General features: G+C 45.0%; 1 protein-coding gene across 1 annotated transcript in view; it reads right to left on the bottom strand.

Moving 5' to 3' along the window:
• Positions 1-17,472, bottom strand: part of PPARA (peroxisome proliferator activated receptor alpha) — a 41,932-nt gene extending 24,460 nt beyond the window's left edge. The window contains exons 1-2 of the mRNA XM_066631585.1: positions 17,210-17,472; positions 8,105-8,233 (exon numbers count right to left, since the gene is read on the bottom strand). The gene's annotated coding sequence lies outside the window, so the exon portion shown is untranslated. The remainder of the gene's footprint in view (positions 1-8,104; positions 8,234-17,209) is intronic.
• Positions 17,473-20,500: the final 3,028 nt, after the last annotated feature.

Raw genomic sequence — 20,500 nt, 5'->3', positions numbered from 1 at the left:
GATCCTGCTGCTCCCCAATGGCCGCTGTGTGCCAAAGAAAGTTCTCCTTAGTTCCAGGAGGATAGAATTAAAGCCGCCTTCTCCTGTCCAGTCCCAACCTGCAAGGACCCAAACTGGGCACTGTAAAAACCAGCCATGGAAGTGCTAAGTAAGTAACAAAAACTGTAACATTCAGTTTCATCCTAATGCAACAGGTTTAACAGATGTCCTGATCTAGAGTCTGATCGAGTGGCGTCCACAAGGGTTGGAAAAGACCAATAAACTAACCAACAGAAGCTTAATCCAGCAGAGGATTGGATCAGGAGAAGTTCACCTGACCGAGATGCAGTGGCGTAGCTGGAAGGGGGCGGAACACTCGGCCAGGCAGGGAGGTGGGCAAGCAGCCCCTCCCTTTGGAGCCATTCCTGGCAGGGGGGGGAACGGAGCTGTATGGCTCCCCCACCAGCCTGAGCCATTCCAGCCAGGCCACTTGGGGATGCTTTTGGACTGTCTAAAGATGCCCAGGTGGCACCTGTAGCTCCAAGAGACTCTGCACCTTCAAGCAATACACCAACTATGCTCTCTCATTTTATTTAATGAGAAATATTTCTATCCCACCTTTCCAGTTAAGAACATCCTTCTCTTGGGTAAGGATGGCCTTGCCATAAAGCCTCAATTGGATCTTTGATAAAGTTACACATTTTTAGAGATAGCACACTACATCTTGTCATATCTTGAACAGCTTTAGGGCACAATCTTAACCAGGTCTACTCAGGAGTAAGTCCTATTTTGTTCAATGGGGCTTACTCTCAGGAAAGTATGGTTAGGATTGCAGTATTAGTTACTCAAATGCCTCGTTCGTAAGCCATTTGTCACTGGGTATGCTCAGCAGAGAACTTCAGCCAACTTGACTTCCTGATACATGTAAAAAAGCATGTGCTTGAAAACACAGTTGTTGTATCCACACTTTACATGTCCAGACGCTTTAAGTTAAATCCTTTGATAAGCACTTCAAGGTGTGTATGAACTGGCCTGGATTGAGGCAAGGGGCTTTAATCCTTTAACCCAGCTGGGGTCCCGGCCTGGATTAAGGCCTTCCACAGCTATTTATCTCAGAAGAGGATGTTCTTGTTGACATCAATGGAAGCCTCCACATCAGATCAAACAGCAGTCATGGGTTGCCATAGTGGGGGCAACAGATTAAAGCTCTCCAACCCCCCCCCCCACCACAGTCCCAATTCAAATAGTGGTCACTAGGGTTGCTTGACATTAAACTCACAACAGAGTTCCAAAAGATGCCATGAACGTCATGTCTAGTTTGCAGCTTAACACATACCCTAATCCCAATACTGATATTTCAAAAGGCATGGCCTACATATCCACTTTAAATTGCAGTTAAAGCGGTGTGCCCCAAGGATCTGTCCTGGGACTGGTGCTCTTCAACCTCTTCATAAATGACCTGGAGACAGGGGTGAGCAGTGAGGTGGCTAAATTTGCAGACAACACCAAACTTTTCCGAATGGTGAAGGCTAGAAGTGATTGTGAGGAGCTCCAGAAGGATCTCTCCAGACTGGCAGAATGGCAGATGCGCTTCAATGTCAATAAGTGTAAAGTCATGCACATTGGGGCAAAAAATCAAAACTTTAGATATAGGCTGATGGGTTCTGAGCTGTCTGTGACAGATCAGGAGAGAGATCTTGGGGTGGTGGTGGACAGGTCGATGAAAGTGTCGACCCAATGTGCGGCGGCAGTGAAGAAGGCCAGTTCTATGCTTGGGATCATTAGGAAGGGTATTGAGAACAAAACACCTAATATTATAATGCTGTTGTACAAATCGATGGTAAGGCCACACCTGGAGTATTGTATCCAGTTCTGGTCGCCGCATCTCAAAAAAGACATAGTGGAAATGGAAAAGGTGCAAAAGAGAGCAACTAAGATGATTACTGGGCTGGGGCACCTTCCTTATGAGGAAAGGCTACGGCGTTTGGGCCTCTTCAGCCTAGAAAAGAGGCACCTGAGGGGGGACATGATTGAGACATACAAAACTATGCAGGGGATGGACAAAGTGGATAGAAAGATGCTCTTTACACTCTCACATAACACCAGAACCAGGGGACATTCACTAAAATTGAGTGTTGGGAGAGTTAGAACAGACAAAAGAAAATATTTCTTTACTCAGCATGTGGTTGGTCTGTGGAACTCCTTGCCACATGATGTGGTGATAACGTCTGGCCTGGACGCCTTTAAAAGGGGATTGGACAAGTTTCTGGAGGAAAAATCCATTACAGGTTGCAGGCCATGATGTGTATGTGCAACCTTCTGATTTCAGAAATGGGTTATGTCAGAATGCCAGATACAAGGGAGGACACCAGGATGAGGTCTCTTGTTATCAGGTGTGCTCCCTGGGGCATTTGGTGGGCTGCTGTGAGATACAGGAAGCTGGACTAGATGGGCCTATGGCCTGATCCAGTGGGGCTGTTCTTATGTTCTTATAAGGCAGGGGGGAAAGTGATGTTCGTCAGTAAATCAGGGAGAAGTAAGAAAGTGCTTCCTCTGAAGCAGTATCAATCCAGAGTGGGATTGTTAATGACTATTGAAAACACACATCCACACAGTATTAAATGCCATGTGGAGCTTGACACCGGTCTTGCAATGCAAAGGTCTTTAGTTGTAATAAATGATACTGAAAGGGGTACAAGCATGCTAGGAGCTTTGAGAAAGCAACCTGAAAAAAAGGAGTTTTACAGCACAATCGCATGTGACTATTCAGAAGTCGGTCTGACTTGAATGGGATTTACTCCTGGGCAAGTGCGCACAGGATTGCAGTCCTCGTTCCCCAAATGGTTGATTTTACTCATCTAATCTCATGTTCCAATAAAGAAAGACTGCCGGCTGTCCTTGGAAGACTAGTTAAATATTCACTTCTCATTTAGGACTTTTGACCTCAAGACAAAAACACGAGCTTCAGCAAAGAGTCAAGTACAACATTCTGTGTGACATCAAATAAAGAGGCAAGGGTTTCCCCCCAACCTCTGCTATATTTGTTATTTTTAAAACTGCATTAGGGTATTTGTGTAAAAATCTAAGCTTTAACCCTTAAGCTATGCTAAGTATCACTTTTCCCCAGATTCTCTATTTAAAGATAAGGACAGGTTGCTTCCTTGCAATGTGGAGAGGCCATCTATGCCAACACACGTGGTAGAGTTCTGCCAATCTTGAAAGCTTCAAGTGTTCTGTCCTTGCATTCATGTGGGGAAACCCCATGCACAGGTGGTGCACTGGGAAGGGGAGGACACCCAATTCCTCAGTTCCTTTGAGGACTGATCCCAAAGAGATCCAAAAGTTGGAGCCAGACCTGCAGAGCAGTTAGGTGGAACCTGTGTCTGCACTGATGACCACTTGAAGAGCTATAATTACAGGTAAGCAACTGCTGATCCTCCGTGGTTTCTGTGCAAAGATACATAGCAGAGACGTGCTAACCTTCCTTAAATAGGAGGTGGGTTGCAGGTTGATTAGGAGAAGATGTTCTGCAGAACAGACACCAAAACAAGACATCAGCTCCCTCATGTCTACAGCACACAGGTCCATCCTCCTTAACTATAGATTTGGAACCATGGATTAAGTCACCATGGGTTCCAAACCTGTGATGAAGGGCTGAACCTGAGCTCCTGGATGCAACCAGAGATGTTCTCTGGTCATGTCCGGAAGACTTTCTGAGGCCTCAGAGGTCACACACAGCCTCTGTGAGCCTCAGAACACTTCCCAGATATGACTGGAAAACATCTCTGGTTGCATCCAGAAGTAATATTGGAGCAACCCATGGATTCGTTTATCTGCAGGTTTTGATATCCACAGGAATGGAATGGATCCCCTGTGGATTCGGATGCCCACTTTTAGTTGAATGCCAGTTGATGGCACAGACTACTGCTTGCTGTTCTGCAAAGCTCCAGGAAGAGAACACTATCTAGGCTTGCAGTGGAGAATGAAGCCGTTATGGTGGAGTGTGCTCTATAGGGGACTGGCAGCTTGCTCAGAGCTAACCGGTAAGCCATGGAGCCACACACTGGGAAGAAATGCAGGGCCTCGAGAACAGATAAGCAGGTGGTGTAGCCAGTCTTTCCAGCTCTCGGCATTGTCCTGCCTCCTCAATACACAGAACTGCCAACGTGGGTTAATACCACTAACAGCAGCTCTTCAATATCATTCACGTGACCCTCTCTCAGCTGTGTTCTCACGGGCCCTCTTGGAATGCCAATGCCTCCCCCACAGCACTCCAAACATCTCCCAGCTCTTCCTGACTCTGCACAGCTGCAGCCTCCGGTGCAATTCATTGCAAAATACAAACAGACCACAATTATTTACAAACTGAAAAGCCATCGTGGAATCGACATCTGTTTCTGGAAGAGAGCGGAGGAGAACAAACTCTTCTTCTTGGCGAAAGAGATAAAATGGCCGCGCGTGTCCTTTGACTGGTAGTCTTGACTGCTTTTGCTGCCAAGGCGCTCACAGCCCTGGAGGGTTAATGAAACGTTAAATAAAAAGCCACATTGGGAAATCACATATTTCAGACAAGAGCGCAGGAGAGAAGCTCTCCTTGTTTACGCATTCACTTTATATACCACGTCACCACGAAACCACGCTCAGAGCAAAGAACAGCGCTGTGGCTCGCACTCCTACGTGCACTGCAGCTGCCACAGTACCACACTATAGTTTCTGTCAGAGAAACAGAGTGGAGTGTTGTGGCAATTGCAGAACCCGCAAACAGAGCTGGTTGTCTCTTTCTGGGAGAGGGAACAACAAACTACTTGAGCAGCACCAGTATTTGGGAGGGAGGCAGCACCAGACTTGCCTCCCTTCCACTTTCTGCACCAACTGCATGGGTCCTTCCTGCTTGAAGGATGCAGCCACCTCTATTCAACTCCAACTGGGGGTATAAGCACATCTATTTTCTTTACAACATTTTGATTACATTTTACAAGCTGATCAGCACGTTAATTTTTTTAATTGTTTTAATGGTTTTTATTTTAATATTTTATCCTTATGTTTTGATCTCTGTGTTTATGTCTTATTGTACACTGCTTTGGGTTTTTAGTAAAGTGGTATAGAAATCCTTTAAATTTTAAAGGATTGTAAAATTTTAAGGATTGAGAATTTTTCTCAGACTGTGGGTTGGGACCCACTAGGTGGGTCGCGAGCCACTTTCAGTTGGGTCCCCATTCATTTCAGTCTTTTATTTCTTATATATTAGACTTGACGCTGCGATGGTATGTGACTGCATTTGGGGAAATGTTACAGATCTGTACAGATTACTATGTATATGCTTTGAACAATGATAGTCAATGTGGTTTACTCCTGAGTAACTGTGGATAGGACTGTAGCCTAGGATTGCTAAAAATATTCCTGCCTGATGATGCCACTTCCAGCAATGACATCACTTCTAGGTTAATGACATCATTCCCAGTGGGTCCTGATAGATTGTCAGTATAATAAGTGGGTACCAGTGCTAAAATATTTGAGAATCACTGCTTTAAAATAAAGAGCAATGTTCACAAGTACACAAATCGATTAAAATATGTGCCCGATAACCTTCAGATCACTTCATTCAGCCAAAGTAGGCTCTAGCCTATTAGAATGAATTATTCCATTGTCTGAACTCTTCCTTCCTTCCTCTCTCCCTTCCTTCCTCTCTCTATCTAGGTAGAATGGGTGGATACTAGCACACTGCAGTGAACAGAAAAAGGGAAGTAAAGGTCTGACCAATACCATTCCCTCCATTCACCTTTATTTACAAAGTTGATTTGTACTACGTATTTTACTAGTATTTTACAAATACTAATACTACGTCACAGTATTTGATTTGGTGGCAGTTAAAAGTAGCTTCAAAGTAACTTCATGTACTTATTTCAACAAACAATTCTACTGACATTTTCAACAACAGCAACAAAAAAAATATGAAGAACTGAATTGTAGAAAGTTGAGTCAGAGCATAAAGCAGACGATTTCTCAAAAATCAATATGCATGATCATCATAAAAGAGTAGGAAATTTAAAAAGTATTTTTAAGTACACAAATGTTTCATGTGATGCATTCTGATTTGCCAATATAATCATCCATGACCAATAACAGAATTCGGTTTGACATCTCTCAAAGTCATTTGCCATTAAAAATAAATGAAAATAGTCACTCACTTTGCTTTATCTAACAATTCACAAAATACATTAAGGACTCCCACCTACAAAAGTTACATGAATGGTCTAACTTCCACCCCTATTCCCTGGCATTACTGCCTGCTAAACCTCCTGACTGCAACTTCCAGAGAAACAGAAGATGCCTTCAGAAGAGACTGGCCATTTGAACATTGTCTCCCCAAGTGTGGTTCTCCTTGGATATCCAGTGGACTGTCACAAACCCAGTTTTAGGTCTTCAATAGCCAGCTTTTTTGTTTGCTTAACGATACATGTAACACAGCTGACAGACAAACCAGTACAAACCATATTAAGATTAAATCCAACATGGAAAACTGTTTTACAATGCACTATCCACTGAAAAGTGTGTTGCTACTGTGCTATTTAGAAATTATCGATCTAAGAAAATATGGGTAATCTTTTTTTTTTTCAGAACGCAAGCTTCACTCCCAACAGTGAAGAACACCCCACAGCTCTATCTTTCATCTATGTTAAGAAAAGCACAGTCTCTCGCTCTTAGGCCAAATCCTATAAGATAGCTACATTCATCGCTGAATTTTAGACACGCAAAATATCACAAGTACATATACCTCATAACCAGAAATGGGCACTGCCCATTTTCTTATGCCATCTAGCATAGAATCAGAATTAGAGAGAACCAGTAGGCAATCTATTGCAATTCCCATGCCAATGTCATCCATCTACACATCTGCTCCCAGACTGTGTAGATCAATTTTCAAGTGGTGTGCTGCGGCATTTTGGGGTGCCATGGAAGGTTCGCAGGTGTGAAACAGGAGTTTGGAGCACAGTTGAAAATCACTGAAAACAATTTAGGGTTCTGCAACTTGTTACTACAGGCAGTTGCCCTAGAAACAGAACCACTGAACTCAGAAAAATCTCCTGAAAGGCAGAAGTGACATCACAAGAGGTGAAGAACAGTATGGTGTGAAAACAAAATTGTTGAAAATTACTGGTGTAAATCAATCTAGATCCCAAATGTCCCTGTTGCTTTCCTTAAGGCACACTACAGAAAGAGTGAGTCAGGTCCCGTCTCCTGAAACATGCGACTGGCTGGCTTGTACTAGTCTAGCCAACCTATATGCTATGCTGCAAGGGAAAGCAAAACTCACTGGTTTCAGGGCCAAACAAAACTGGAGAAAAATTTCTTCCCGACCACAAAATGGGGTGGAAAAATATATTGAGCATAAATGTACCATGTGCAAAAAAAAAAAAGATGTTTACGTGCTATTATAAGGCTGGATATCTTGTGCATTCCACAATAAAGTTTTCAAGTTAAATTTACAAGAACAGAGAGAGAAAAAATATACCACTTTCCCCTTACATGGGAAAAGGCAATATCTGAAAATGAATCCTAAAAATCATAGGGTCTAATCAGATGTGCACATCACATTAGTGCTTCTAAGCCTAATCGTACAACTTCACGCGACGCAATGCTAGGTTTAAATTATAAATAGCAAGTGTGGGGGGGGGGCATGAAACCACATAATTTCAATAATCTGTCCTTCCACAGTTTTAATCCCAACTGTGTATGCAAACTTGCCATTTCGGTGGGGAAAAATGACATGACAAAGGTCTCAAGTTCCCGGAACAGACATTTCCTCCAGACACAAGATGCCGAGTCTAAGATCTGTACTTTGTGGTTGACTTTAAAAGTCAAAAATTTAAGCCTAACTTTGCTCTGTCAGCTGTATTCTCCATGTGCCACAATTACCTGCTTTAACCATGTATGGAGAGAAAAAAATAAAAATCAAACTCTCAGGCTGGTGAGCAAACAGATCAATGGCAGCCATGAGTTTTGTTGTTTACTTCCGTTGCATACATGCGGGATTTTTATCCCTCCCAAAAAAGTTTCCTTCCCAAACATTTCCAAGACTTTTCCAAACTGGCTCTCAATTTACCAAAGGCAAAGTTTTACTTACCATTTACGATAAACCCCTGCCACGCTGAAAGAGACACGCAGATCCATAATGCGTTTTCCTTCCATCGCGGAGGCCCATTCGCCTGCTGCTGTTGGAGCCACCATGAATTCTGAGCTGATGGTATTTTCACTGAAAAATAAGTACATAAAAATAAAAGACTCAGGATGGCAGAGTTTGCAGAGGAAACTTTCAAGCACTGCCCACTTGAGAACTTTCAGAAGTCTGCTGCACCTTTCCCAAAATTTAACCATGATGATTAGCATGGCTCATTTGAGCAACACTGGGCAGCTGACAGTTTCATGTAGGCAAATGACTTGTCCTTTTTATTTTGATCTATACAGCAGATTGATACTAGATACAGTGTACACGAGCAAGCCCATTGTTATTCATTTGTAGAAGGCTACTTATAGATTTTCTCCATCTTTGTGCCTGATATCAGTGCAAAGTGCAAACTTCAAAGTTCTTTACACCAGACTGTAGTTACACATTTTATACAGCATTTAACTAGCTATTTATTTTTCACATTTTTATCTTGCCCTTCCTCCAAGTAGCTCGGGGTGGTGTACATGGTTCCTTTTGTTCTGACAACAACCCTATGAGGCAGGTGATACTGAGTCACCAAGGTCACCCAGGAAACTTCATGGCTGAGGGGAGATTTGAACCTGGCTCTCCCAGGTCTAAGTCCAACACCTGAACCACACATGTGGACAGAATACGAGAGAAGAGTAGTGGATCCTGGCACTTTTAAGTACCCTTAACGTAAATAGTGCATTATAAAGTCTTCCAGTAACACTGTTAAAGCCAGTCATTTTAAATCAACTCATTTTAAATGCATGAAAATACCATGAGCATTTACATCCAGGAGACGGGCTCACTGTTCTTTCCTCCATGAGTTCTCTTGCACAAGAAATTGGGAAAGCTTTTTCTTACAGAAGGTGTGACACCCTGGCTTTGCTCCTATGCGTCTTAACAGTACTTGGGTCATGAGAGAAAGCAAATGAAACCTTCCTTGGAAGGAAGGCAGAGAGGCGAGGAAAGCACCACATACTTAATTGTGACTGTTCAGGCTGTTGCTGAAGGCACAGGAGCAGGGCCAGGAAAAAAAGGATGCAGCCTCAGACAAATATTAAAAAATACCTAATTACTGTGTTGTGTTTTTACTGTGCTATTGCTTGCCCCAGAGCTTAGGAGTCTGCTTGCTTAAAAACTTAATGCAAATACACCCATTTACTGCTATACAGTGCAACCTCTTTATTCAGGGCGATGCATTTCAGGATCTCCCAGATACGCTGATACACAAATGTGTGCCATTTCTGGTTTGACAAGCAAACCAGAAATGGCTCTCTGAGGCCTCGGTATCCACAATCTTCAGAAGGCCTGCTGGAGGCCCCAGAAAGCCACTTCTGGTTTGACGAGCAAACCGGTTCACCCTCGTACCCATGGTGCATCAAATCCATGAATGCCATTTCCACGATTGCATTTTATTTACAAGTGTCCCAAATGTTTCAATTTCATTTATCCACAACACACTAATTACATTATTTTTAAACAAAATTGAATCTAGCGTTAGCTATTATTAGAGACAGCACAGCTCTGTGCAAATGTTGCTTTCCGGTGAGATTTAGGCTTAATGAGGACAAATTGCATGATTCACCCTTATGGATCCAGATAGAGTCCCAATGGCTCTATGGAATTTTCTAATGCCAGGGCTCATTTGAAGCATTGATCAACCTCTGGAATAGGGAGCTGACTGGGACTCTCGATCACATTGCTTCCAAAAGGCCTCTGCCTCCTTGCCAAGCCAAAGCGGTTCCCTGGTTTACAGGGGAGCTTCATATATGGAAGCAGCAAGGCCAGAGATTTACGTTGCAAAAGGTCTGAAGGTGTGCTGCAATAGTTTGGAGCATAGCAGATGAAAATAGCTAGAAAACCCTTCTGGGTTCTGTAACTGTTTCTAGGGCAATTGTCTGCCCCTCTTCCTACACTGGCAGAGTCCCTCGGAAGCTGGAAGTGACATCACAAATGGCAAAAACCATAGAAAGGATCACAAAGGTCAGTGTGCTGAGAGAAAAAAAATGTTGAAGAACGCTGACTCCTTGAGCAATAGTGGTGGATGACTTGAAAGGAGTCCAACTGAACTCAGATGAGAGCCCAATATTGGAGCCCACTCAGTGGCAGTGATGGTGGCTGTTAGGCTGCTGTTCCAAGATGTCCATACCTTGCTTCTTCAGGCTGACCAAGCGAGTAGGACCAGCAACCTGGTTGCTCACTTTGACAAATTCGATATGCATTTCTGGAGATAAAACTACTCATGTCTGCCATAACTTGGATTCCACATTGGGTGGTCCAGTTGAAGTCCCCAGGCATCTGTTGGGCCTGTTACTTGGGATCCTTTTCTGATTGGACAGAAAGGATCCTCCTGTCCTGAGGATATGAACAGGATCCTCTATGGTGCAAGGCCAACCACCTGCCCTCTTGCTCCTTGCCCAGCTTGGCTTGTTAGAACTGCCTAGGGGAGCGGGGGTGGCCACATGGACAGAGAGGGATATTCATTAGTGTTGATGAACAGAGTTCTGTCTGCAGCATTAAGGCTTGCAGTAGTTTCCCCTCTCCTGAAATTTCCCTGGAATTAACCGTATTGGAAATTTCCAGGCAGTCTCAAATCTTCTGTTTCTGGGCAAAGTGATGGAACAGCTAGTTATGTCTCAGCTTCAGAGGGTCCTGGATGAAAATAATTTTCTGGACTCCTAGAGTACCTGGTCTGGACTTCAGACCATGCTTCATGATGGAAACAGCTTGGTGGTAACCATGATGGATGATCTGCACCCAGGATTAGATTTTTCCCTGTTGACTTTCAATACCATCGACCATAGTGGCTGGCTTGGAAACACAGTTTTGCAGCGGTTCTAGTTCTTCCTGGCTGACAGATTCCAGAAAGTGATACTGGGTGAAACCTGGTCTTAGACTTGCAGGATGCCACAGGATTCTAGTCTGTCCGCTGCGTAACACCTACACGACAGAGTTCTGGAGCAGAGTGTCATCAGTATGCAGACAAAAACCTCCTCTCCTTCAGTTAACCCAAGAAGACTTAAGAAATCCTTGAGACTCAACTATAACACAGCTCTACATGGGGCTGTAATTGGTACAGAACGTGGTGACCCATCTGGTGGTCATGACTCAGCAGCTTGATTCTGCTGAGCCACACTAGTTCATTTCTGAGTGTAATTCAGGTTGCTGGTTTTTGACCTTTAAAGCCCTTTACAGCTTAGGACTGAGGTATCTAAAGGACAGTCTTCTTCTACATTAACTAGCTTGCCTTCTAAGGTCGGGGGGGGGGGACCCACTGTATGTGCTACCCTTGAGGTCAGGCGGATGGCCATAAGGGGCAGGACATTTTGGCACCTCAACTTTGGAACTGCCCCTTTTGCGTTAAGATCTGTACCCTCCCTATCAGCAGAGACTAAAGACATGCTTTTTTTGCATGGCATTTTCCAGACTGCTTTTAGTTGTCATTTCACCACTGGAAACAGGATCATCACCAGTTTCTATTTTTACTGTTTTATCGCACTGCTGCTTTTCCTCATTTTTAACATCTCTGTCCTACTTTTATGGTTCTTTTTTCACAATATTTTGCTGGGTTCTTGAATTTTAAGTTACTGATAGCCACCCTGAGGGCCCTACTTAAAGGATAAATATTTTAGAAAAACATACCACTTCCTTTTAATTACAATATTTTGTTCTAAACTTCCTAGAAGATATGACAAATAGAATACAAACTTGGAATTTCTGCTGAATCATTTTAGACAGAGGAAAATAGTAAATGATGGTGGAAGGCCTATTGTGCTGCTTTCAACCTCATACCCTCCTTTATGAAATACTAGCAGCACTCCGCAAGTCTAAAAAGTGTGTCTCATAAATGTGGTTAAGCATGCTGGGCGTCATGTCTAAACAGAACAATCTCATAATGATCTCTGCAGTATCAGTCACACCCCCAAGATGAGCATTTTAATGTATGGAAATGCCCATCTCAAGACCTTGCCCACTAAGAGAGTATATTAAAGTAAATAAATACCTTGCTCAACCTACATCCTTACACACCCATCCCAAAAGGAAACAAAATGGAAACTCAGGTTTAAGATATGAGGGTTCCAAAGCTATAAGGAATAGATCCTAATTTGCATTTCAGTTAATTCAGGACCATACTAAAGTTTCCAGTCCATTTCTTTAATTGCTTACTTGATATGAAATTTCCGAAGATTGCACTAATTCCTGCAACTAACATTTCTTTCTCACACAGGATTTAAATATCAGTGAATTAAGAAAAAAAAATCAATAAGGTGCATGTTTTCTGTTTAGTTTCTGAAATTATACCAACACCCACACCCAACACATGCATAATCTTTGGGCTAATGAAATCTTGTCCCCAAACAGCCGACAATGATTGACACATGACTGCAAAAACGAAACTTATTTATGGGCCCAGGCTCACAACAAACATTAAATTATGACATTGTGCATTTGATTTTACAATGAAATCACTCATTATCCACAAAATCTCCACAAGCATAACCTTTCCAATTCAGAACTCTGAAACCCAAATCAGTCAGACAGAAAGGATGGCAAACAGTTAATGTTTATAGGCATAGAAAAAATGCTTGATGTACTCTATTCCTTCAAATCCTCAATGCAAAATCCCCAACTCCATCTCATTCAATAAATGAGATGCACTGCACAGCACAAGTAGCCTGGCAAGCTTATGTTTTCCATGTAACTATAACACACGTTCCCAATATGGAAGGAGGAGGGCAGGGAAGAAAGTGTATACACTGTACTTGAATCATGGAAAACAGGAGACACACCAACAGTTAATGTTTATAGGCATAGAAAAAATGCTTGATGTACTCTATTCCTTCAAATCCTCAATGCAAAATCCCCAACTCCATCTCATTCAATAAATGAGATGCACTGCACAGCACAAGTAGCCTGGCAAGCTTATGTTTTCCATGTAACTATAACACACGTTCCCAATATGGAAGGAGGAGGGCAGGGAAGAAAGTGTATACACTGTACTTGAATCATGGAAAACAGGAGACACACCAAGGTCAATACCAGACTTACAACACACATTTTGCCATTAGGAGTTGAATAATAGGTAGAAGTGGGAGGAGACAGTGAGAACGAAATAAAAACCATACAACACCCCTTTCTGCACTTCTCATTTTTGTTAAAAAGTAAGAAGCCCCAAACCTGCCCGCCCCAAAACCCTTTTTATTTATTTAATGGGGTAATGACTGTGACTGTATCTGCCGACACTAAACCACCAACCTAGTGCACTTATAAAGCAATTATAATTTATAATTATTGTGTAAATTTGGAATAAAAACACATAGCACTGCTTTCTGCACTTCTAACTTTTGGAAAACATCCATAAAAATCCATGAAAAAAATAAAACGGTTTTCTCCCACCTCTAACAGGCCACTGAGTGGGGGGGGGGAGGAAATACTGTATTAACAGCTAAGAACTGCTGCCACCTGTACAAATCAATAAGCAGATTCTTTACCAATTTACACCCCAACTCTTCATCCAAAAAGCTCAGAGCAACAAACCCTCTTCCTTTCCCTTTTATCTCCACCACAAACCTGTTAACCGCACAGGACAGGACTGAGTGGGGATTTCAACCCAGGATTTGGGAAAAAGCACCACTGACCCTGAAGGTGCAAACTTCTAATTAAATATGGCTAGGATCAAAGGCTTAGGCCCATTTCCAGGAAAGAACCACCTCTCAAAATCCTGTCGCAACTGGAAGCTGAACAGCAAAACTGAATTTGCTTGTTCTTGTGGGCCCAAGATTTCCATTGCAAGATATCAATTTATACCTGTAATGTGCAGTTATAACTTGCCAGGCAGTGCTAAATTCAATTAAATGCTAAATTCCAATTTAATTGGCAAGGTGTACGCACTGGGTGAGCACACAACTAATAAGTCACAAAAGTCGTATAGATTTCCAAAGACTTAACATTGGGGAGAAAAGCAACATGTACCACTTTTGAATAGTCAAGTTGCTCAGGTATTGTTTCAGGAGCACCCTGCTACTGTCAATCAAGGAGTTTCACAAGAACAAAATAAATTGCTTTTCAAAATACAGGTACACCCACCCATGTTACTTTCATGTCCTTCCAATGCCCCTAGATACTTTTTAGGACTATATTCCTAAGAACGCTTGGGGAGGGGAACAGGGGGAGAGAATCAGATAGCTCTGCAGGCGAGAACAAACATGTTTTTCTTGTCAAACCACTGAAATAAATCCCAGTTTTGGCAGCAGCAAGGCCTCTGTGCTTTGTGGGCATGGGAGAGTTCCAGCCATTCACACCAAAAGATACAACTTTCATGCCACCAACTAGCACATTAAGGAGAAAACCACCACAGTCATCAATCAGAAACAATCAGAGCCACTCAGCTTCTTCAGGTGCGCATCACCAACATCAACAACTAAAAATATCACTCTCATATACACAACAGAAAAAAGTTGCTACTTGGAATCTTGAAACAACAACAAACTCCTTTCCACCTGGTAAAGATTATTCTTTTGCTCTGACCTCTGTGTCTTGGCAGAAGCAGGCTCATTCTAGCAAATTTAAATCCCTGTATCCCATATTTTTTTCCAGTGATTTTTCTTGCCTTATAATTTTTTTTATAATTTTTCTTATAATTGTGAAGAATCAGTGATTTTTTTTCACACACTAAACTCTCATTATGAACTCTGGGGGAATTGATCCAACAAGATGACCAAGGGCATTATAATATGTAACAAATTCATCACCACCTGAGCTTTGACCCATGAGTAATAAGGCAGAATTCCCTATTTCCTTGATGAGGAATTCTCTGACATAAGCCTGCACCTAATCTGGTCAGATAAATAAATACTATCCACTTATTTTATAAGCCTATTAACAACAATTCTTACTCCACCATTGAGCTCAAGAGGGCATACATAAATGTGTGTTACCCCTCTCCATCCTAATAATCTTGAGAGAGAGAGAGAGAGAGAGAGAGAGAGAGAGAGAGAGAGAGAGAGATTGGGCCGGGCCAAGGTGATCCAGTGCGCTTCAGGGTCAAGCAAGATTTGAACTCTGAGCTCTCAAACCAAAATCCAGTCCTCTAACCACTGTACCACACTGCCTCTCAGTTCTTCCACATAAGCATGAGGTGAGGGTGGAATTCACCCTTTTTACCACTGCTGAATCATGCTGAGGATGAGTAGGAGGGAGACATTAGAAGGTGCTGAGGAATAACTACTCACTGTAGCCCAAAGGACTGTGAAAAAAATAAAGAAGTTACATAAATATGAAGTGGAGTTAAGAGATCTAGACAGTGTAACCTTCAGCAAAAATAACTTTGGAACATTGCCGCCACTAAACTACGGTGCTATTGTTTACACAGTGTAGTTGGAGTAGATAGTATGTTACAAGCAAAAAGGGATAGTTAGGCTCCAATCAGTTTACAATCAACATTTAGACGTCAGAGAACTTCAGGCATTTAAAAAAAATTAGACACCTAAGAGAAGGTGAGGCAGGGATAACAAGAGAGAAAATACAATTACATGCACACACCCCTTTGTTTTTCATTTCAATTGGGAAGGAGGATGAAAGGGTTAAACCAAAACACAGAAACTCCTCACCCCCACATGTTAGGGTTGATTCTTTTTCTTCTTGGCAAGGCTCCTGTTGCTTCCTACTGCAGGCAGCAATTCAACCAAAGAAGCTACCTCACCCTGTGGATGGAGTGACTCTGAACCTGTTTACCTTCATCCTGAAAGCAAGCTCTTAAAAGGCACAGGATTTGAACCTGGTTAAGGAAAAATGAGGCCCACACACCTCATGACTGTGCCCCTTGGAACCAGGGGGTTGAAAGGGGCCCACAAGGTCACCTAGTCCAAACCCCTCCCTGTAGCCACACCCCCCCCTCACACACACACACATCCTACCCCACCCCCATGAAAAAATAAGCAGTGGGCAGGAAGGTCACCCACACAGCTGTGCTGAGCCAAGCAGCCCAGGCCTCTGCCACAGATCTGACCTGGATGAGTTCAGCTGGCCCAAGATCCCCTCCAACCCAAAGATGCAGCTACGTCTCTGGCTGGAGCTCACCTTTTCACTGGCTGCTCAAGACCAGGGTGACCAGATGTCAGAACCTTAGATGGTTGGTTAGCAACCTTCAGTCTCGAAAGACTATGGTAGAAGCCTACAGCACCCGGTATTCTCAGGCGGTCTCCCATCCAAGTACTAACCAGGCCCGACCCTGCTTAGCTTCCGAGATCATGGTATAAGCCTACAGCACCCAGTATTCCCAAGGGGTCTCCCATCCAAGTACTAACCAGGCCTGACCCTGCTTAGCTTCTGAGATCAGACAAGACTGGGCACGTGCAGGGTAACAGTTGCTGTCAGAACCTTAGAAGAGAACCTGGTACCCCAAAATGTAGGACAGCCAAGAAATATATAGGTCATGACAAAATAAAAGCTAAAAACACTCAGACATGGATTTCATGTGGCTGATTTAAACACTATATCACTTATTATTAAATATAAACTATATTACATCTAATTTATGAATGATAAGAAGGCTGACTACTGTCAGCTCTCAGGGAAAAGGACAACATTTACAATCCTATCCACACTTTCCTGGGAGGAAGCCCCACTGACTATAATGTGACTGTCTTCTGAGCAGAAGTGCATAGGATGGGGCTCTCAGGTTACACTTCTATCCACACTTTTCCTGGCAGTAGGCCCCACTGACAATAAGGGACTTACTTGTGAGTAGACAAACATAAGCTTGTGCTCTAAGGTTGCAATCCTATCCACACTTTCCTGGGAGGAAGCCCCACTGACTATAATAGGACTTACTACTGAGTAGACATGCATAGGGGGGAAAAGGCAGGTGTGTCCTGGAAAAAGAAGCCATCTGGTCCCCCTGTGACCCCCAATGCCCCGGGAGCAGGGCACCCGCCCGCTGCCCACCTGGACGCCAGCGAGGCTGAACTGGGCGGCAGAAATGGAAGGCGCGTCCCTGCGAGCCCCAGGCAGGCAGGCAGGCAGGCAGCAACTCACCAGTCGAGCTTCCCCTGCTCAGGACACGTCCACCTGGGAAGCAGCCCAGAGCCCCGCGTGGCACCACTGCTTGACACGGGTAGGCGCGTACACACGTTCCTTGGCCCACAGAGGGGAGGAGAAGGTCACAGGCGGGCGCGCACCTGGTGGAGGGAGGAAGAGGAGGCTGGCCGGGCAGGGAGCCCTCCGCTTGTGCGCAGCAGGCGTCGCGGACCGCCCGGGCTCGCCTCCTGCCCTCCCACCGGCTGGCAGGTACCGGAAATGAGGTGCCACCCGGGGGCGAGGCGCAGCCCCCGCAGACACACACCTCCCTCCAGGCGCGCTGCCATTGGGCGGGGGGCGGGCAGGGGGAGGGAAGCGCGGGGGGCGTTGGCAGCCGCCCGGGACGCGCGCCCGCCGCGCGCACCCGCACGGCCAGCCAGCCAGAAGGGCAGGCCGGCCGGTGGCGTGGCCGGGGGGGGGGGCGAGGCACTCAGGCTGGCAGGGAGCCTCCCCGCGGCGTGCAAGCGGCCACTCCCCCTCGGAGCCATTCTGGGCGGGGGGAGGCTCCCTGCCAGACTGCTTTGCCCCCTCCAGCTACGCCACTGCCTCCCAGCCTGAGTGAGGCTCCCTGCCCCGCTGAGTGCTTTGCCCCCCCTCTGGCTACGCCACTGCAGCCCAGCCTGAGTGAGGCTCCCTGCCCCGCTGAGTGCTTTGCCCCCCTCTGGCTACGCCACTGCAGCCCAGCCTGAGTGAGGCTCCCTGCTCAACTGAGTGCTTTGTCCCCCCCGGCTACGCCACTGCAGCCCAGCCTGCGCGGGGCGGGGCGGGGCGAAGGTCCCCTGCAGGCGGGAGGCGGCAGGTGGTCACCTGGCTCGGGGCTGGCAGAGCTGCAGGGACCTTCTCCAAGGCCGCCCGGCGACTCCGCGCAGCAGCAGCGCCGCAGGACGGCCGGGAAGAGGCGCCCCCGCAGCCGCCGCCGCCGCCCCGCTCCCCGAACCCGGGGCGAGGAAAGCGCACGCCTCCTCGGGAGTAAAGGCTCAGGAGGTGGCTGGGGGGGGCTCACTCCATGGTCAGTAAGGCCAGGGACACTTCTTTCCTGAGAGTAACAGCCCGATCCTTAGCAGGTCTACTCAAAAGAAAGTCCCATTATGTTCCATGGGGCTTGCTCTCCCAGGAAAGCGTGTATAAGATTGGTACTTGGGTACAAAATCCTATCCACTTATGGGGTATCCTATTGAATCCTATTACTTTGAGAGTAAACCCCATCAAATAAAATAGGACCTCCTTCTGAGTAGACAAGCAGAGGATTGTGAGTTTGCTGTAAGCTGCCTCCTGTTGGAGGGCAAAGGCAAGAGAGAAAAACTTTAAATCAGTGTTTCTCAAATGATGGGTCGGGACCCACCAGGTGGGTCGCATAGCAACACCTGGCCCAGCCAGCACTGAAAATACAGAGCTGAACATACAAGGTGCGGAGCTGCTGGCCAGGGGAGGCTCTGGTGGGAGAGAGGCCTGGTGCTTTGCCCTGAACAGGTGAGAAGATGGGGTGCTGGAAAGGGGGGGCTGTGTGGTTGGAGGAGGGTCTGAGTCTGCCTTTGCTTTGACTTCCCAGCTGGAATGCTTGAATACTGAGCAATGCCAAATGACAGCATGAGCGCACTGTGTCACGGGACCTTTGGCTGATTGTGGCTTAGGTTTGAAGCCTAAATTGATGATGTCACTTCTGGTCATGACATCATTTTGAAGTTAATGACATCACTTCCAGTGGGTCCCAGACAGACTGTCATTCTAAAAAGTGATTCTCAGTGCTAAAAGGTTTGAGAAGCACTGCTTTAAATAAATAAATAATAAGCCCCTCCCCCAATTCATTCAGGCTTGCTTCTGCTTCGCTCACAACAGGAGAGGAAATGAACGCTTTCCACATGCGCTGCTTCGGACGCATCCTCGGCATCACCTGGCAGGACAAAGTTCCAAACAACACAGTCCTGGAACGAGCTGGAATCCCTAGCATGTATGCACTGCTGAAACAGAGATTTCTGCGTTGTCGTGAGAATGGATAATTGCCGGATCCCAAAGGATCTCCTCTATGGAGAACTCGTGCAAGGAAAGCGCCCTACAGGTAGACCACAGCTGCGATACAAGGACATCTGCAAGAGGGATCTGAAGGCCTTAGGGATGGACCTCAACAGGTGGGAAACCCTGGCCTCTGAGCGGCCCGCTTGGAGGCAGGCTGTGCAGCATGGCCTTTCCCAGTTTGAAGAGACACTTGGCCAACAGACTGAGGCAAAGAGGTGAAGAACTTCTTAACTTTTTTATACATCTTTTAGTTTTACAGGCTTGATTCCTCGGTGATCTGCTCTTTTACTCTTTTAATCTGACTACTGTTTTTATGGCCCTGTAGTGTGTTTTTTAAATGTTTTTATCTGCTTGTATTAATGTTTTTAAAATCTATTGTTTTTTTAATATGTTGTTAGCCGCCCTGGGTCCCGTTAGGGAGAAGGGCGGGATAAAAATAAAGTATTATTATTATTATTATTATTATTATTATTATTATTATTATTATTATTATTATGAAGGAAGGCCCATAGCCAGGGAGACAGACCAGGGAGAGACTGCACTTGCTCCTGGTGTGGAAGGGATTGTCACTCCCGAATTGGCCTTTTCAGCCACACTAGACGTTGTTCCAGAACCACCATTCAGAGCGCAATACCATAGTCTTTCAAGACTGAAGGTTGCCAACTAACTAACTAACTAAGCTTCTGCATAAACTTGGTTAGGAGCTGTGTGATAGAACTTCAAGAGGAGACATTTCCCATTATCAATGCAGAACAATGCTATCCTATGCATGTTTACTCAAGTATGGCCAATTGTGTTCAGATGTAATGCACAGAATTAGTGTAGCACTTTCAGAGCATTATAAGTGTTTCACAAGACTTAACCTGATGCAAGTAAATCTTATGATCCTTACATATGAATGTTAATATTAATAAGAGCATTGCAGCCAAGGATCGGAGCCTGGGAGAATGTGGCTTGCCCAAAGCCGCATGGTGAGTTCACAGCAATGTTGGCAGAGGAAGAGAGAAAGGCAATTTGTTATGACAGACGTTGCCCTAGAAAGAGGGCCCCAAAACCTGGAAGAGCTTTTCAGCAGTTTTTCAATCGCTGTGCTCCGAATTCCCCCTGCACACCTGTGGATCTTTTGCGGCACGCCAATGTACCATGGCATGCTGGTTTAAAATTGCCAGCCTACACAATTGCCATGGTTTTGTCACTGCCTCGGCATATTTAACAAATGCACGTATGTGCAAGTTG

This window comes from Tiliqua scincoides, chromosome 6 (genome assembly GCF_035046505.1).
Source record: "Tiliqua scincoides isolate rTilSci1 chromosome 6, rTilSci1.hap2, whole genome shotgun sequence".
Classification (NCBI taxonomy): Eukaryota; Metazoa; Chordata; class Lepidosauria; order Squamata; family Scincidae; genus Tiliqua; species Tiliqua scincoides.
The sequence above is the reverse complement of the archived record's forward strand: the minus strand, read 5'-3'. Positions and strand labels throughout refer to the sequence as shown.